The sequence below is a fragment of the Lampetra planeri genome, chromosome 32 (assembly GCF_965212315.1).
Source record: "Lampetra planeri chromosome 32, kcLamPlan1.2.h2, whole genome shotgun sequence".
Taxonomy (NCBI): domain Eukaryota; kingdom Metazoa; phylum Chordata; class Hyperoartia; order Petromyzontiformes; family Petromyzontidae; genus Lampetra; species Lampetra planeri.
In genome coordinates, this window is record NC_136138.1 from 3,851,659 (window position 1) to 3,868,819 (window position 17,161).

General features: G+C 51.1%; 1 protein-coding gene across 2 annotated transcripts in view; it reads left to right on the forward strand.

Annotated features, from left to right (window-relative positions):
• The first annotated feature begins 7,303 nt into the window (after positions 1 to 7,303).
• The window catches only part of LOC144729324 (plexin-B1-like), a 112,501-nt gene continuing 102,643 nt past the window's right edge, over positions 7,304 to 17,161 (forward strand). For both annotated transcript variants that reach the window (XM_078609500.1, XM_078609498.1), the window contains exon 1: positions 7,304 to 7,725. The gene's annotated coding sequence lies outside the window, so the exon portion shown is untranslated. The remainder of the gene's footprint in view (positions 7,726 to 17,161) is intronic.

Genomic DNA, 17,161 nt, shown 5'->3' on the forward strand with positions numbered 1-17,161 from the left:
ATAATGATATGCGCTGTCCTTGAAGTTACTGGTAAAGGAGGTCTCATAGTGTAAATGCTTACCCCGAGCTCTCAATACTCTGATAGTGCGCTGTTTTTGAGTTGTACGCCTTTTGGCGTCATCTGGTCCAACACCAGTGGAGACTAGGCTCTAAGAAAAGCTGTATCGGGTGTGGACCAATCAACTTCAATAACAGTGCATATCATTATCAGACTTATTCTTAGGTTTTTTCGGTAAAGTCACGTAGGTAAAACATTAAAATTAATGAAAGTAAAATAAAACAAAATAAAAATAAAAATCACGACGTTTCGGAGGCAACACAAGTCTCCGTCATCAGGTGGGACCGTCACAGCCGAATTAGCTGCATCACGTCGTGATTTTTATTTTTATTTTGTTTTATTTTACTTTCATTAATTTTAATGTTTTACCTACGTGACTTTACCGAAAAAACCTAAGAATATGAATCATTGCAGTCACGAAAGCTTCAAATCTAGAATTATCAGACTTGTCTCTTTTTGTTAGCATTTTGACTGCTTGTGTTGTGGTTATTGCAAACATGACCCCTTGTATAAAGGTGTCAGTTTTTGTACCAGATGAAAGGGTAAAACCCTATTGCTAACGGTCCATAGTTGAGGTTGCATGGCCACACACATGTGCAACGACGCGAAAGGATGAGGAGGTGGATTTTTTTCATGTTAACCCGGTAGCAACAGCTGACTGTTGCCACTACTGAGTGGCATTAAACGGAGGGTTGTGCCCCACTGCCGAGATGCCCTGCACACAGGGCAACACGTGTGTGTCCTAGCGAGAGCAGTGGTTCTCAACACTTATTTTTTCTGGCTACTGTTACCCCTTGTTGAATTTTGTTTCAACCGAGTAACCCCCCGTTGCCTGATGCAACATGGTTCTGAGAAATGAATGTTTGAATAATGCGCATCAATATTTGAACAAATTCTCTATTTTGGGAGGTATCCTAACTAGGTGGTAACTGCAAGCGAATAAAAAAATCAACGCACGCTCTGCACGCGTGACGAAATGTGTTCGCGCTCGCTGCTTACTCTTGTAAACCACTTTGTTTACGACCAATGAGTTTAGAAAGGTCTTTTATATCGTCCTCGGTTACCATGTGGACCTAAGTTTTATCGTCGTTATTTTTTCTTGGCAGATTCATGCAAGATTATTCATGTATGCTATAACTTCACACATCTATAAATAACCTCACGTACCCCCTGGGACTTTGCCAACTGACGACTGCAGTTTATTGAGAGTAAGATCGTGTCGGTCGATATTTAGATTTTAATTTCCACGACGATTCCAGATGTCGTGGGCAGGTGGCGCTGTGAGCCCACGCGTGAGCTGAGTACGTCCACGTGTGTATGGCATGCAATTGCAGACGTATATGGTTTACACGTGTTAATTGATATGCTAATTATTTTGTCAAGGCGCTCTTCCCCCTCCAACCAAGCTTAAATATACGCTCCAAGCCTGGGGTGTTTCATTCAGACGCTGTCTTCCCGACAGACCTGTTCTTCACCTGAGGACGGCTGTTTGCGTTGTGGCCGAAACGTCGTGAGAATTATTTTATTGTTTTATTTTTATTATTTTATTATGTCCCTTCTACGTGACTTTTCCGAAAGAACCAAGAAGATGGTACACGTGTGTACATAGGAGCAGGGACTGCGGGTATGTGGCAGACGAAAGTACTGCTGACTCCATCAGATTCACGGTCTTTATTTATAACAACCACCTGTCATCATCATCATCACGATCCACGGGCAGATTGCCCGCGGGTGTCCGCTGCGCATTTCGTCATTTGTTTCCACTTTCCTACGTCTCGTGCCAATATTCTCAAGAAGTGCCGCATCTTTCAGGCACCAATCTCTTGTGATGTCGTCGTCAAGACGATCTCTGGTAGGTCTTCCTCTCTTTACGGTTCCTTCCATTTTTCCGAACAACAACACTTTTAATTTTCCTGTTGTTGTCCATCCTACAAATGTGTCCAATTAGTGCCAGTTCCCTTCTCATCACTGCCTGCATCACCAGGGCGTCTTCTTCTGCGTGCAACCGCCTGTACGGGCAGCAGCAACAACAATAATACTGTACAGCCCCGATATTCGTCGTGAATACAACTCGCCCGTAACTAACTCTGGGGACATGATGCGAAATACACACAGTGTCTCATCAGCTAAGTCAGGCTTGGCTACGTCAATATTTGTCAATAAGTTTCCCCTTCCCAGTGACCGTGTGTGTGTGTCTTTGGTTAATGGAGAGCGGTGCCCGAGATCGATTCCCGCTCAAGACCAGTATTCAGTGACGGATATTTAACTGGACCTGACCCCTCCACTCCCCCCAATAGCTCGACTCAGCCTTAAATGAGTACCTGGTGCGGTGTGTACAACATTAGCACTGGGGAGACAACGGCGACCAGGCGTGGTGCCAGCTACACAGCCATCTCTGGCGTGCTGTCGGCTTTCATAGGAGCTCGTTAACCCACGAGGCGCCGGGTGTGTGTGTGTGCTTCACTCGCCGTGTAAATGTCGTGAACTTATTCCGTGTGAGCCCCGTGCTCACAACAGTGCTGTGCAACCTGTGAGTGGGTGTGTGTTCTGTGTGTTGCGGTGACAAAAACGTTGATCGCGTCCAAGGGGTAAATCGCAGGAACTTTTTTTTGCGTATCTCAGAACGAACGCTCACATACGCAGAGAACGATTCTAGTTACGGCTGATGGCAAATAAAAAAAGCCGACATCATGGGATCTCTTTTGCCAGTACCAAAATATGATAATAGGGTTTGCCACTTTCTGGCAACAAAAACCATACTCTGATAATATTATCAGAGTATGTTTTTGTTTGTATATTATCAGAGTATGTTTGTTTGCATTCTGACCACAAGCAGTGTGGTTAATGCAGACATGATTCCTTGTAAAAGGTTTCAGTTTGGTGTTTTAACATCCTAACACCTGTTTTGTTGCCTAAAAAAAAAGGAGAAAAGCCTATTACCAAAAATACCCGACTTTCGAATTCGTACGTACAATAACATATAATAACAACTTGCTCCAATAGATGGTGCTCTAGTACTTTATGTCGATAGTTGCGGTGGCAAGGTTAAACCACTCCGGGTAAATGGTTGGCCGTGACTTTCTGGTTGGTGGTTGATCAATCGCGCAGGAGCCGCCGGTTTGATCTCCAACGCGATTGGATCATCTCGACGCTCGGTGGCAATCGCCACCGAGCGTTGTAAATGAATGCTGCTGAAAACACATTCCTGCTGCGGAGGGAGCTGGTAGGAACGTTGGGTTGCTCGGTCAATGGCCAGGGTCAACGGCGGCGTGGTGTATTCCGCAAATATGCCCGACTGTGAGGGCGGGCACAAGCCGGCGTGAGTAGGTTAAACGTTGAGTTTTATAAGGGCACCACGGGGTGACCAGCCCCTCCCCATTCAGCCCCACCCCTCCCACCCCCACCCTGCCCACCCAGCCCCCCCCCCACCCAGGCCCACCCCTCCCACCCAGCCCTACCCCTCCCACCCCCCACCCTCCCCACCCAGCCCCTCCCCACCCTCCCCTCTCCATCCAGCCCTACCCCTCCCATTTGTGGATGCACCACGGACGGACGGACACAATAATCTCCTGTGGACTGTTGTAACCAGGAGGTTCCTACCAGTATTATGGAACCCCCTGAAGGAGGTGGTGAGGTTGACGGGATGTGTGAACGGGCATCTGCTTATGTTTTATGTATAGAGACGGATCTGTAAAGGGGACGGTGATGATCTATTTTGTTATTCGTATTCTCCACATACGACGCGAGTGATTATGTTGAGTCGTATACTTATGAACGGGTTATGTTCCTGAGACCGGTTCGTAAGTCGATTTATTCGTATCTCGGAACTCAATATGTAATTGTACTGTACAGTGTCATACAATTTGACATAGTTAAACAAAAAAGGGGTGGGATTGTTAAACTCATAAATACAAAGTATTGTACATTCGCATGTAATACTGTAATACATACTGTATAGTGAATAAAACATAAAATCAAGTAACATGAAAAGAAAAAAAACATTTTATTTTCACTTGAGTCCTCATGCTGGCTTGCTTGTGCATCAAACAAAATAATTCCGCGATTCAGTTCGTAAATATAACCGAACGTTCAGAAGTCGGATGTTTAAAATTAACATTGTGGCGGTTCGTTCGTAAGTGCGGATGTTCGTAAGTCGGGTGTACGTATCTCGGAGACTGCATGGATTTTATGTCGAACTGGAACCCCATTAATTCTAGATTTGAAGCTTTCGTGACTGCAAGGATTCGTACTCATTGTTTTTTTCGGTAAAGTCACGTAGGTAAAAATCGAAAATAAATGAAAACAACTAAATTAAATCACGACGTTTCGGGCGCAACACAAGCGTCCGTCATCAGGTGGGAAAGCATGGCCTGCTGCTGATGCAGTCTGCAAAGAGTATGGAACCCCATTGTAAAAACTCGGCAGTTCACCACCACCGGTTCAAGCGAGCCTGACTGTTTCTGATGAGACAAGTGAATGTCGATATCGGTACAGACCTTTGCTTGTCTTGAATCAATGCCGCTGAAATTAAACATTCTTAGGTCGTGCGGCTGATAGGTTGCGAAATAAATATGGAGAGACAGATATGTGGAGATAGATCGTTTGCAAATGTCGAGTTATTGTGTATTGTGTGTGGTGTATGGTGTGAAAGTCCTATATTACGTAAAGTGTGCGAGAGTGTATATATTATGTATAAGCTGCATGTATAGGGCTAGTGTTTTACGTATCCAGGAGTATGAATGTATATCGCCCTGGGTGCTACGTAAAGTGTTTGTGTATTACGAGTCAACGATTTATTGTGTGAGACCTGGTATTGTGTTTCGTGTGTGAGAGTACATTGTCAGTACTCAATGTATTATGCAAAGCGTGTGTGTGCGTCATCATATGGTGTGAGTGTATATAATGTGTAGTAGTGTAGTGGTTAGCGCGCTGCGCCACGAACCCAGCGACCCTGGTTCGATTATTATCGCTCACGGCCAACACCAGTGACTATTATCTGAACCGGTCCTGGGCCTCCCCTAGGTCAACTCAGCCTCAAATGAGTACCTGGTGCGGTGTGTCAACATCGCCACTGGGGAGACAAATCCGGACGGGTGTGTCGAGGGGGCCTTAATAGGTGCTCGCTAAGAGGACTTTCCCCGACAGTCTGTTTAAGGCAACACATCTTTGTCGTTGTGTATACAATGTAAAGAGAGTATGATTGCATGATGTATAGTGTGAGTGTATATTGTGAGAGTGTTGTGTACGAGGCATAGTGCGTGAGTGTTACTATCACATTCATAGAGAGTGAGTAATTTTGTATGTGTGTGTATCGCGTGTAACAGAGTGAGTGAGGCTGCCACTCACTACGCATATGGGAGTGTGAAGGTTCGGTTTCCTGGGATTACTGGCTCCCATAAATGTGTTACGTTGGGTGTGTTAACGCCAACAGCTTACAATCCCATTCCGCTCCGTTCCTCTTCGCGGGGTACCCTCTTACACGCTGCATGTGTTGCCGACAATGTGCCTCCGTGTTGTTACTGATTGTGGCAGCAGTCAACCTCGACTCACGCTGAGCACCGCGAGACACATCGAGGGGTTGTCTCTGAACTCGCGGTGCCTTTAGTTGGACAGCAAACGAATGCAAGCAGGTTTGGCTTGGAGAAAACAAAACCTGAAATTTAGTGGCACCCACGTGGGTTGTACTATGCAAGGTGTGTGTGTTGTATAGGGAACACCTACTATAACCACTCAGGAATGTTTGTCCTTAGCGCTCGTGACGTCACGCAACATCGACCAGCCCCCCCCCTCATTAATATTGAGCGGGTGACGTCACGCAATATGGAGCACTCCCCCCCCCTCACTAATAATCATGAGCAAGTGACGTCACTCCACATCGAACACAGCCCTCCTCATTAATAATCATGAACATGTTACGTCCTTCACATGGACCCCCCCCCCCATTAATAATCACAAGCAGGTGACGTCACTCCACATCGAACAGCCCCCCTCATTAATAATCATAAGGTGACGTCCTCCAAATGAGTGACGTCACTCCACATGGGGGGCCGAGGTGCCTCCTTCCTCCCTCCTCGGCGTCAACTTAGGGGCCATCCATAAACGACGTCACGCGATTTCTGACGATTTTTGACCCCCCCCCCCCCTAGTCACACGGCGTCACAAAAAGTCAGACCCCCCCTCAAATATGACGTCACAAAGCTCTGCCCCCCCAAATAAAACATGCTTCAAATCGCTTTAAACTATTGACATTGTCATTGTAGTGCGTATTTAATGTGACGCTGCACTCTGATGTTGTAGGAGAAAACATTTATTAAAAAGTCTTTAATTAAGTAGAACGTGTTGTCTATATTTATTTAAAGTTGCGCATTTTGATGCGACGTCTCATTTCTCAAACCCCCCCTCGTCACACATCGTCACAAATGTCTGAGCCCCCCCCCTAAGTGCGTGACGTCATTTATGGACGGCCCCTTACAAACCTTACTACAAAGGCAGAACCCTCACGTCACGCGATCTCCGTAACGCTGTTGAGACATCGAAGTAAAAAGGACGTCGTGATGAACAAGGGATTATAACCTTGAAATGAACTAAGTCTGTGTCACCGCGCCCTTACAAATTGCACACGAATTGATGCAATGGATATCACGTGGCGGTCTGATTAAGATTTACTGCAATACACCCGTCCTTGGACGGGCTAAAGGCTAGTGGGCTATATTATGCAAATTGTATGGGTTTTATGTATAGAGTTAGCGAGTTGTATTATGTAAGGTGTGTATGTTGAACTTCTTTCGCACCGTACGTAGCCAACCATGCTAATCAGAGGTGTACGTGTTGAGTAGAGTGAGTTGTATTAGGGGCCGTCCATAAATGACGTCACGCACCTGGGGGGGGGGTCTGACTTTTTGTGACGCCGTGTGACGAAGGGGGAGGGGGATCAAAAATCGTCAAAAATCGCGTGACGTCATTTATGGACGTGCCCCTAATCGGATGTGTCCGTGTTGAGTAGAGTGAGCGAGTTGTTTCATGAAAGTTGTGTGCTGTGAGTAAGTTGTATTACATTATCCAAGGTGCATGTGAAGTATCGTGGAGAGAGAGAGAGAGACGGGGTGGGGGGGAGGGCCCTTCCCTTGGCCTGGCCAGCCGTCATCACGGCCTCACAAAGCGGGGCACGTCCTCGTCACCACCCCCCCCCACTCTGCTCCTCCCTCTCTCCTCCCTCTCCTCCCCCTCTCTCACTCACGCCTCCTCCTCCACCACCGCCACTCACTCCGGCACGCGCTCGCTCGCTCGCTCGCACGACGCCCGCGCCGCGTGCGACAGCAAGAGCCTCGGGAGTTTGTTGTTTTGTTGTTTAAACCAAGAACCGAAGGAGACTCCCGGAGCTGTCGGTCCCCACTAACCGCGGGGAGGAACAACAGGGACGCGGACCCCCACACCAACCCGCGTCTTCTCGTGGCCAGTGCCCGGCCAGGATCACCGAAGCCTCCCCTGGACCCCCCCCCCTCCACTCCACTCCCCAACTCGTACCCGCCGTGTCGCCCTGAAGTCCCCTTGGGGGTGGCCGAGGGAGAGGTACCGGCGGACGGCTCCGTCTCCCACACCCCCCCAGGGGCTTGAGGCGACTTCGGAGCAGGGAGGGACCCAGAGCGGGGGCCGTGTGCCCGAGCAGGTGAGCGTCGTGCCCCTTACCCCACACCCCCGGCCATGCCCTTGCTGTCACCTGGGCGTTGTTCCTGCCCTCACCTGGGCCACTGCCCTTTCCCTCCTCACCGAGGCCATGTGTAATCCCCCCCCTACCTGTTCTTCCTCGTCGGTCTTGTCCTCACCTGGGCATTCATTGCTCGTGTCCTTACCTGAGTCGTGACCCCCCCCCCGATCACCACCACTTCCTCACCGCACGTGGTTGGGACCTGGCCGCCTTCCGCATCACCTGAACCCGACTCGCACCTCGACTATGATCTGCTTGACCTCACACCTCACACCTGGGCGTTGGCCCTGGCCACAGGTTTACTCAGAACCGGGGGGGCCCCTGCCATTACCGGAGTTGTTAGTGGGTCAGGCCACCACCATCACGCATCTGTGAAAAGGAGCTTCATAGCTCATCAGATTCCTCCAGGAGTAATACATATTGTGATGTGGCTGGGACGGCTGCGGCGCGCCTTGGAGGCTGTGTTGCGTCGTTGAGCCGCGTTCGGTAGTTGAGCTGAATGGGCTGTCGTGGACGGAGTTGGCCGCGTGTTGTTGTTATTTACCCCCATTGTTAACCAACAGAGATGCCTGCCGCGTGTAAGCACCGACCTTGAGAAAGAGCACGTCGACGTGTGCTTATATCCGAAGTGTGCTTTTTTTTAAATCGGACGTCGCCTTTTGTCTACACCGCCCCCCTCCCCCCCAACAAATGAAAAACATAATCTCTGTTGCTTATATATTATAATTGTGCTTTGTGTTCTTATAACCGAACTGTGCTTTGTATGAGAAGACGGCCCATCGCCCATCCTCCACCGTGGTAGAACGTGATGGTGTGGGGTTGCTTATATCGAAAGAAAAAAAACCCCATGCCGCTTACGTGTGCTTATATCCAACTTGTACAGTGCCATTCTCTCCTCACCTAAACCCCACCCACCCCCACCACACCCCGTCCCGTGATGTGTGATGCACCTTTCCGAAGGCAGGTGACGTGACATCATCGTGAACTCTGGCATAGCTGACAACGTGAGATAAAAGCCCCCTGCTGCTGCCGCCGTTAACATTAACACCGTGCACCGCCTTCACTGCTGGTGGTGCGGATGGTGATGGCCTTAATGGAAACGTCGAGCCAACGTTGGGCTCAACGTTGGTCCGCGGGTTCCAACCACGTGCTCACGTTGGGCCCAACGTTATCTTGTTTACGAGTGCGTGTCTTATCACCCCAGTAAACGTGGAACGTCGAGCCAACCCTCGGCCAACGTTGGTTCGCGGCTTCCAACCACGTGCCAATGTTGGTCTAACGTTGCATACCACCCGGGTGTGTGTGTGTATGCCCTGTGCGTGCGGTTATTAGCGTGATGCTTTCTCTGCACCGCTGTAGCTTGTGGTTTGCACGCAGCTCGGCTGTCTGTAGATTTAATAAGGCTCGGCTGCCAGGCTATGAAGTATGACTTTGGAGTCGATAACTCAATAATGTTCTAAAGCCCCGCTGGCTGAACCCTCTTCCCTGGGGAAACCATGAATGTGTTTGATTATATTAAACCTGACGTGGGAGCTTGATGGCGTAAACATTTTATTATTATTAATAGTAATAGTAAAAAATTTAAATTGAAACGCCCGTGAGTCCAGGTCATTTATTTTGCTGCCGTCTTGAAGTTCAGTGAGAAGCAAAGCATTGATTTAATGGACGCGCCATCTCATTACTGCTGTCGCAGCAACGAATGTGGTGGGCAGGTGCAGAATTTGGCACCACCTTGCCTCAGAGTGTCTCCATTGCACTGGTGGTGGCTGCTAAGGCCGAACAGAGGCTGTTGGTGTGGCCTGAAAGATGAGATCGTAATCGCTGGTGCTGTCTGAATGGTGTGGCCTGGTTATGGATGCTCATTGTTAGTGTGGCCCAGTGGTGGCATGGTTGTGGCCTCCAGTGGCTGGTGGTAGCTGACTGGTGTGGTCTAGTAGTGTGGTGGAAGTTGCAAAGGTCTGGCAATGGCCATTGTGGCTTTGTTGTGGGCTGGGTATAGCTGGGGTGGTGAGGTTGTGGTCTGGGAGTGGCCTGTATTGTCGGCTTGTGACCTGGCATGGCCTGCAAGTGACAATGTTACTTAATGTCCTGGGGATGTTGAAAATGGACTTCCTCGTGAATGATAACTGACAAGCACGTAGTTTGGCGGTGAAAGATACCCATCTGAATGGCTTCCTGGGTGGCGGTTATTGGCCGCTAAATGGAAAGAGGCCCGCATGAATAATGCAGAGCGATGGCTGGAGTGGACCAGGCGCCCCTGGGAGCTCGGCCACGATTTAAGGACGTGGCGATCTTGGTGCTGCTACTGTACCCGCGATTGTGATCGGTGCGAGTGTTTACACAGACGGAGCAACGCTATCCGGAGGTCTCTAAATGCCTTTCCTTTGGGCCTGCGTTTCCTTTTAGCTTAATAATAATAAGATATATTTTTATTGCCATTGTTATTGTTTTTACTGCCGAGGATGTGATGGTTGGCGGACTTGTCGCCGATGCGGCTTGCAAGGCTTCCATGATAAGGCCACAGCAGAGCTGTCAACGGTCACGTCACCCAAGTGATAACAGATTAAATAAGAATGATCCCCAGCTAAATTACACAAGGAATGTTGAGATTAATCCTCGTCTTGTGTGTTGTCTGAGCTGGGGTGCCACCGTGCCAAGCTTGGAGGATTCACCCTTGGGCCAAACTTCCTCAAGGCAATGTAACTTGTATTTAGTAAGCGTCTAAATGCCAGGGCATCTCGAGACCACAGACAATGGTATGTCTATTTCTTTTATGGAGAGTAATGCCGTCAGTCATAGTTAGAGAAAAAGAAGGTCTTGAACCGGGGCAAGGAGTCAACAGCACAGACGGATGGGGTAAGGAAGTTCCTAACTATGGAACTCCAGTGAGCAGAGACGGCTGCAAGCGAGCCTACTCACACCGTGCTGCGGGCAGAGCTGACTGCCAGCCGGGTCTGTCCGGCTCGGTGACTCGGAAAACATTTCCACACCTGCCAACACCACATCAACCGTGTCTTCTCGCCATGGCTGTGGCAATATAGGCCAAATGCCACCTTACAGCAGTCGTCAAACTATCGGGAAATGAATCCCTGGCTGCAGCGGGGGACACCTGCAGAAACGGAAGTTGGGCGAGGAGAGCAGGGTGCGTGGTGTGTGCGCGTTTTGCCTGCAACCCAGGCGAGCACGTGTCGCGGTCAGCGATGCCGCTCGTCTCCCGCAATGAAACATGACATTCCTGCTCGCAGCCCGTGGCAGGGAACACACATTCCTCGGTCTCCGGCAAACGGAGCGCGGAATGCTGCTGCAGCAGTAGCAGCAGCAGCAAGGTGCATGAAACAGCACGGACAGGAATGCGTGGTGTGTCCGAGTTGTCCCCTGGCCTTAGAGCGCGGCAGTCGAGTTCACCTTGCAACGTGCAAAACAATTGGAGTATATTTACGATGGGGGCGAGGAGTAAGAAAAGAACAAGAGGCGGGTGTTTACCCTTACGCACTTATATCTGCGTTAGCACAACCACATTAACCCACGTTGTATTGCCATTAAGTCACATTTACAAGTGTCTCGCGGTGTGTCCACGTAGTCAAAAAACCTGTAAATTATGAGAAAATCCCCCGGCATAACAAGGAAGAGTCGCAGGCCGGAAAGACCATAAAACCCGTAACTCGATGTTGTCTTTGACGAGTTGTCGCCACGCGGTTCTCGGCACATCACGTGTCCTGTTGCAGCGTGGTGAGATGGGTATCGGGGAGGACTTGGTTCGCTTCACAAATGCCGAAGGGCAGTCGCTGTGTGGACACTGTACAGTGCGTTGCCGTACGTGCTCGGAGTGCTGGCGGGTTGTTCCGTTCGCATGGAGAGTTGTTTGTCAGCGGGCTTTCTCAACTCCACTGCAAGTCAAAATGTCACGGTGACATCCCCGCTCATGAACCCTTTTACCGGGCTTGTGTTCACTCTCCTCTTTTTAAGGCTCTGGGCCAGTGGTGGAAATTCCACATTCCTATGGCAGGGATGAGCATGTTCATAGGACGACTACCACTGCCTGGAAAATATGGAACGTTCGGCTAACGTTGGGCCCAATGTTCTCCAAAATCGTGTCAACATTGGCCCAAAGTTTGATATGTTTACTGGGCGTTGACCCTGCAAGTCCTGATGGGCTGTTGGCCCGAGTCAACTCCCCAAACAGGACGTGAACCTTGCAACCTTGCAGCCTGTTTAGCTGCTCACGCTACCGCTGCTGAGTCACCTCGCCATATCACGAGTCAATTACTTTACGCGTACCAAACTGTACGCATACCAAGGATTTTCAGCTGGCAGCCTGCACACTAGACTTGGCCCGCAAATTCTGTGCTGTAACCCGCTCGGAGACATTGCTTGCCAAGAGACACATAGGTACAGATGAGTGTGGTTATTTGTATGTGCGCACATTGAACTTCTTTCGCACCGTACGTAGCCAGCCGTGCTTGTCGAAGGTGCGGGGGAAGGACAACAAACTAAATGCCAATAATGAGTTTTAAAGAAATTTGTTTTCAATCTGGATTTAAAGTGCATAGATCCAGTGGATACCTAATACAATCTATTGTGCTTATTTAGCCATGAAGCCTGGCCAAGTCTCGTGACTCCCTTTCAGGAGGGTCCTGCCTAGTTTTCACAGTTGGGGGGGGGGGGTCGATGATTGCTGCTGTGTGTAACCCCTATTGGTAATCTGCGGTGTCATTTAGAAAATGTGAATTTTTACCTGGACGCCGGAACACAGCGGGCTACTCTTGGCGAGTTAAGTCACGGGGTCTTTAACGACCAATGTGAAGCAGATAGGCGCCTAGTATTCTTACCGTTCATACAGCCGCAGCATTATCCAGGGCAGCCGCTGGATTCGAATCCTGAACCTCTTGTCACAAACGACGAACATCCTACTACGTGGCCGCGTCACCACCGAAAGAGGTAAACGTGACGGTAGTAAGAGAGCCGTGTAGGAGAGATACAAAGTGTCGAGTTGGAAGTGACGCCAACAGGAGCGCCGGAGAGAGAGAGAGAGCTTGGAGACGAGATGTGCGGATTCGTGGTGACATGCGCAGACGTTGTGTGAAGTTGCGGCACCCTGTGGCATCGTGACATGGGAAATCACTCGAGCCGCCAGCGCGCGCTAATTCCATCATGTGGTGGCCTGTCCGAAAAACATCCCTTCAAGGGTTTCGTGACTGCAGGGATTCATCTTCTTGGTTCTTTCGATAAAGTCACGTAGAATGGAAATAATAAAATAATAAAAATAAAACATAAAATAATTCTCACGACGGCTGCTTGCGTTGTGACCGAAACGTCGTGAGAATTATTTTATGTTTTGTTTTTATTATTTTATTATTTCCATTCTATGTGACTTTACCGAAAGAACCAAGAAGATGAATCCCTTCAAGGGGCTTGATGTGGACGATTCGAAGAGAATCGATTCTCGCGCTCGCGGTTCGATGACGGGATCGATTTTTATTTGCGCTCTTCGCTCCGCGCCCGCTTCTCGCCCGGAGCAGCGGCGTTGGAGGCTGAATCGTGTGGGGTGGCTCGGCACGGCCAGCCAGTGGTGGAGACGAACGCTGCCCGTCGTCGGTTTGATCGCGGGAGACGCTGCATATGAACACGTGTATTTTTGGCTCGGGCTCACGGTGAATATTGCCGCCACGATGGAGCGCGAGGGGCCGCTTGCCGGAGACGGCCGTGCGGTCAGTTCTCGCGCTCGGGCCCCCGCCGCTCGGCGCACATTTGACGAGAAGCGGTCGCGATCTCAGGAAGGCGCTTGCACTCAACGCGTGGGAACGGCGCGGATCGTCGCTTCTTAGCCCGTGCCAGTGCACTCTTGCCACCCCCCCCAGCACCCCAGGATCCCCCCCCACCCACCCCAGTGCTACTTCACACCGGCACTAGCTCACCAGTGCAGTGGGAACTGGCCCTTCCTGGTCGATGAATTGTGAAGCTTTCACTGCCTGCCCCCTCCCAAGCCTTAAACCATAATCTACAATTATCCCATTCACTGTGGCCAAGACAAAACATTCTGTGCTTGGGCTGCATAGAAGTAATCGTACACTGAGCTCTTCTCCTTCCTCCACCCATGCCACCCCCTTTGAAGGGAGAGGCGATTGTTTCCCACAACTTTTAAATGCTACCGTTAAGTTAAAAAGGTCAGAGACGTCCTGCTCCACCAAATTGCCATTGATGCATCGGTGCTCATCTCCTGTTATTTACAGAACTTTCAGAGCCAGTGACTGGAAATTCTACATTCCCATGGCGGGTATCTCCGGAGGACTACCGCTGTTTGACTTGCCCCGCAAAGTGGTGCTCCTTTTAGCCACCTCAGAGGAACGATGATGGTTCAAGGCAACCGTCCGCCAAACAGGACTTGAACTCACAACATTCCGCTTCCGAGGCGCTCGCTCTGTCGCCCAGCCACCGGGCCCGGTAGTTAAGTAACGTGGTGTCACGTGACTTTGGGACGATTGGTTTTAAGTCATTGTCACATATTTGTCTTGGCCAGAGAACGTTGGGATTGAATGGCTCAGATTTAACCGGTAACTGGGTGGTTGCTACATTGGCCACTTTAGTCATTTAGTTGCTGGCGCTATATTTGACGCACAGTATCCGTTTCAGGATTACCACACAGTGGCCTGCGCTTGTGAACCGTTGTGAATGATGTCACATTTTCATTCACGTCACACTCTGCGATGCAAGGCGGCACGGTTTGGCGATACGTTATTACCGCCAAGAAATTATTCGGGTGGCTGGGCGAATCTAAAAGTGAACTGAATAAATAAATAAGCAGACAATCCTTCCCCTTCACGTACAATACATCTCTCTACGTAATTGAAAACAAATTCTCGTACAACCCATCAGGCCCACGGCCTTCTGGGAGTGCATAGTTTCAGCGGGATTGTTTCAAGACAAGCAAAACTCTGGGCTGGTTTTGACATAGTGTCTCATCAGCAGAGTCTGTTTCTCAAATCAATTTCCGCCGATGAGGACTCTTCTCTCTTCAACCGCCAACTGGCGCTCCGCGGATGGCTCGCATTGTCGCCATGTCATCAAGCGCGATGCCTTTGTTGGGTTGAAAGAGGAGGCGTCGGCGCGTGTCCGGCAGGTACGGCTGGCGTCACGGTGGCAGCCAGAGCCGTGCGGTGCTCTCACCTTGCCCCCCCCACCCCCACTTGCTCCGCATTATCTCCCGGTGCACTTGGCGGCTGGCAGATGTTACCGGAGATTGCGCCGTTTTCGGATTGCAACCCGACACTGTTTTGTGCTGCCGAGCGGTTGCTGTTGCATGGGCGCGATCCGATAAATGCCCTCTCGGACTGCTGCCCATCACGGCAGCCGTGATGAAAACTGCCGCTCCCTTCTCGCGTGGCTCGTTCCGCCGCTAATGCATTTTAGCGGAGCGAGCGGGCGCGCATTACCGGGTGACACCAGAGTGCAGGCAATTAAATTTAAACGTCCGTCGTAAATGGGGAAAACATCGTCACGTCTGTTCGTAACGGGCCTCGTTGGCCGCTTAATGTGGCCTGGTTCTCGAGTGTAATTAGGGGCCCGCCTCTCCGGGGACGTGCTAATCGGTGAGGCTGCCGCTGCGCGCCGGGCACCAGCGCACACCGGGCCAAGCGGCCACCGTGGCCACCGGTGACGCCGTTTCCTCGGCATCCCTCGTTTGGCCAAGGAACGCCGCGTGGGGAAGGACGACGCCGTCCTTGTGTTTGGGGAATTTCTCGCATATTTGCCTTCGCTGCTGCCGATCCGCGCTGTCAGCTGCTCGAGCGATCATCGCTGACCCCCCTCCCTCTCTCCCTCCCTCGCTTCCCTCTCCACGCCCTCCCCTTGTGGGAATTCGGCCCATCGCAGGCATGGCAGCATTCCCTTAATTACAGGAATGACACGTCCTATAGATCACCTCGATTTTTGTTGGCAGCGGAGTTTTAGTGAGCCCGGCACGGAAACAGAGGTTGTCAGCTGTTCCATCAAGCCTCGTGCCTCCTCTTTATTTAATGAGTAACTCTTTCTCTTGTGATTTGTTGTGGGGGGGGGGGGTCGGGGTTCTGATGGGGGCGGGGGGATGGGAATTGATGTTGGGTGGTTTCCCCGGCAGTGGTGGGGGAGGGGCTGAATGCGCGGGGCGCTGGGCCCTGCGTGAGACGGGTGGCCGGGCTGAGCTGGCACCCATGCCGTCACCCGGACAACTAATCGCCAAAAATAGGCTTTGTGGTGATTGCCTCGCCCTGCCACCGCCGCCGACGCCACCGTTCCACTGAGTCACCTTTCATGCAGAAGTGTATTTATTCCGTGGGATGACCTCATGCTTGTGGCTCGCCGGAGAGATGGTGGCGGGTGAGGTAGGTCGTTGTTGATCCCGGTGCTCCACGCGCCAGTCACGACCTTGCTTCTCGCCGCCCACCAATAATTCAATTGAAAAAATTCTATCGCGTTTTCTTGCGGAATTTGCAGAGAAATGTTGACTCCGCTCGGCGCGGCGCGTTGGCGGCGCGAATGAAGCCTGGCCCCGCTCGCTTGCGTGCTCGCCGGGGCGTCCCGCGCTCGTCGCACTCTCGTCCGGTCTCATCGATCGGCGGTTACCCTTGGAGGTCGCGGTGCAGCGGAGCAGCGGAGCAAGGCCGGGGAGGCCACGATCGCTTGTCACATCACTGTTGCGCGCGCGCGATCAGCTCTGTCTCTCCATAGATCGATGCATAAATCTCCCTCATTCTCTCATCCGTGACCCCTGCGCCTTCCTCCTGCTGCTGCTCCTGCAGCGGACGCGATAATGTGGATGTTGCTGACACGCATCCGGGCTGTAACGCGATCCCAGCCGGTGCTCCCGGGACGCTATGATTGGATTTTAATTGGAATCTTTTTTTGTCAATGGAAACCGTCGGGGCGTCTGCGTGCGTTTCTTTTTGCCGCTCAGAATTTTTTTTTGTACTTTGCACTGTAACTTGCCGAGGTGCCCGTCCACCCCCCGTCCCCCCAAGCCACTACACCCCCACCCACCCTCCCAGCACGGGACACAATCAACACTCTCCGCATTCCACAGACATCACCAGCCACCCAGCACCGGCACTCAGCAGCGGAGCGCGGTTGCTGCCGCTCCACGTTCATGACCCATTACCAAATGCGCAGCATCGGCAACAAACACAAAACTGGCAGATGCACAGTTGCATAACGCGACGCGAGTCATAACGGGAATGCCGAAAGCGACACCAACCACCCTGGCGGACTGTCCTGGCGAACATTCTACCACCAGAAATCCGCTGAGACGTACAAATCTGCAAGGGAGTTTGCACGTTCTCCTGCCAACGACAACCCACCCACCTGCCCATCATCAACGAAGACAACGGTGTTCCTCGCTGCCGATTACTCAAGTCCCCGATCCCCC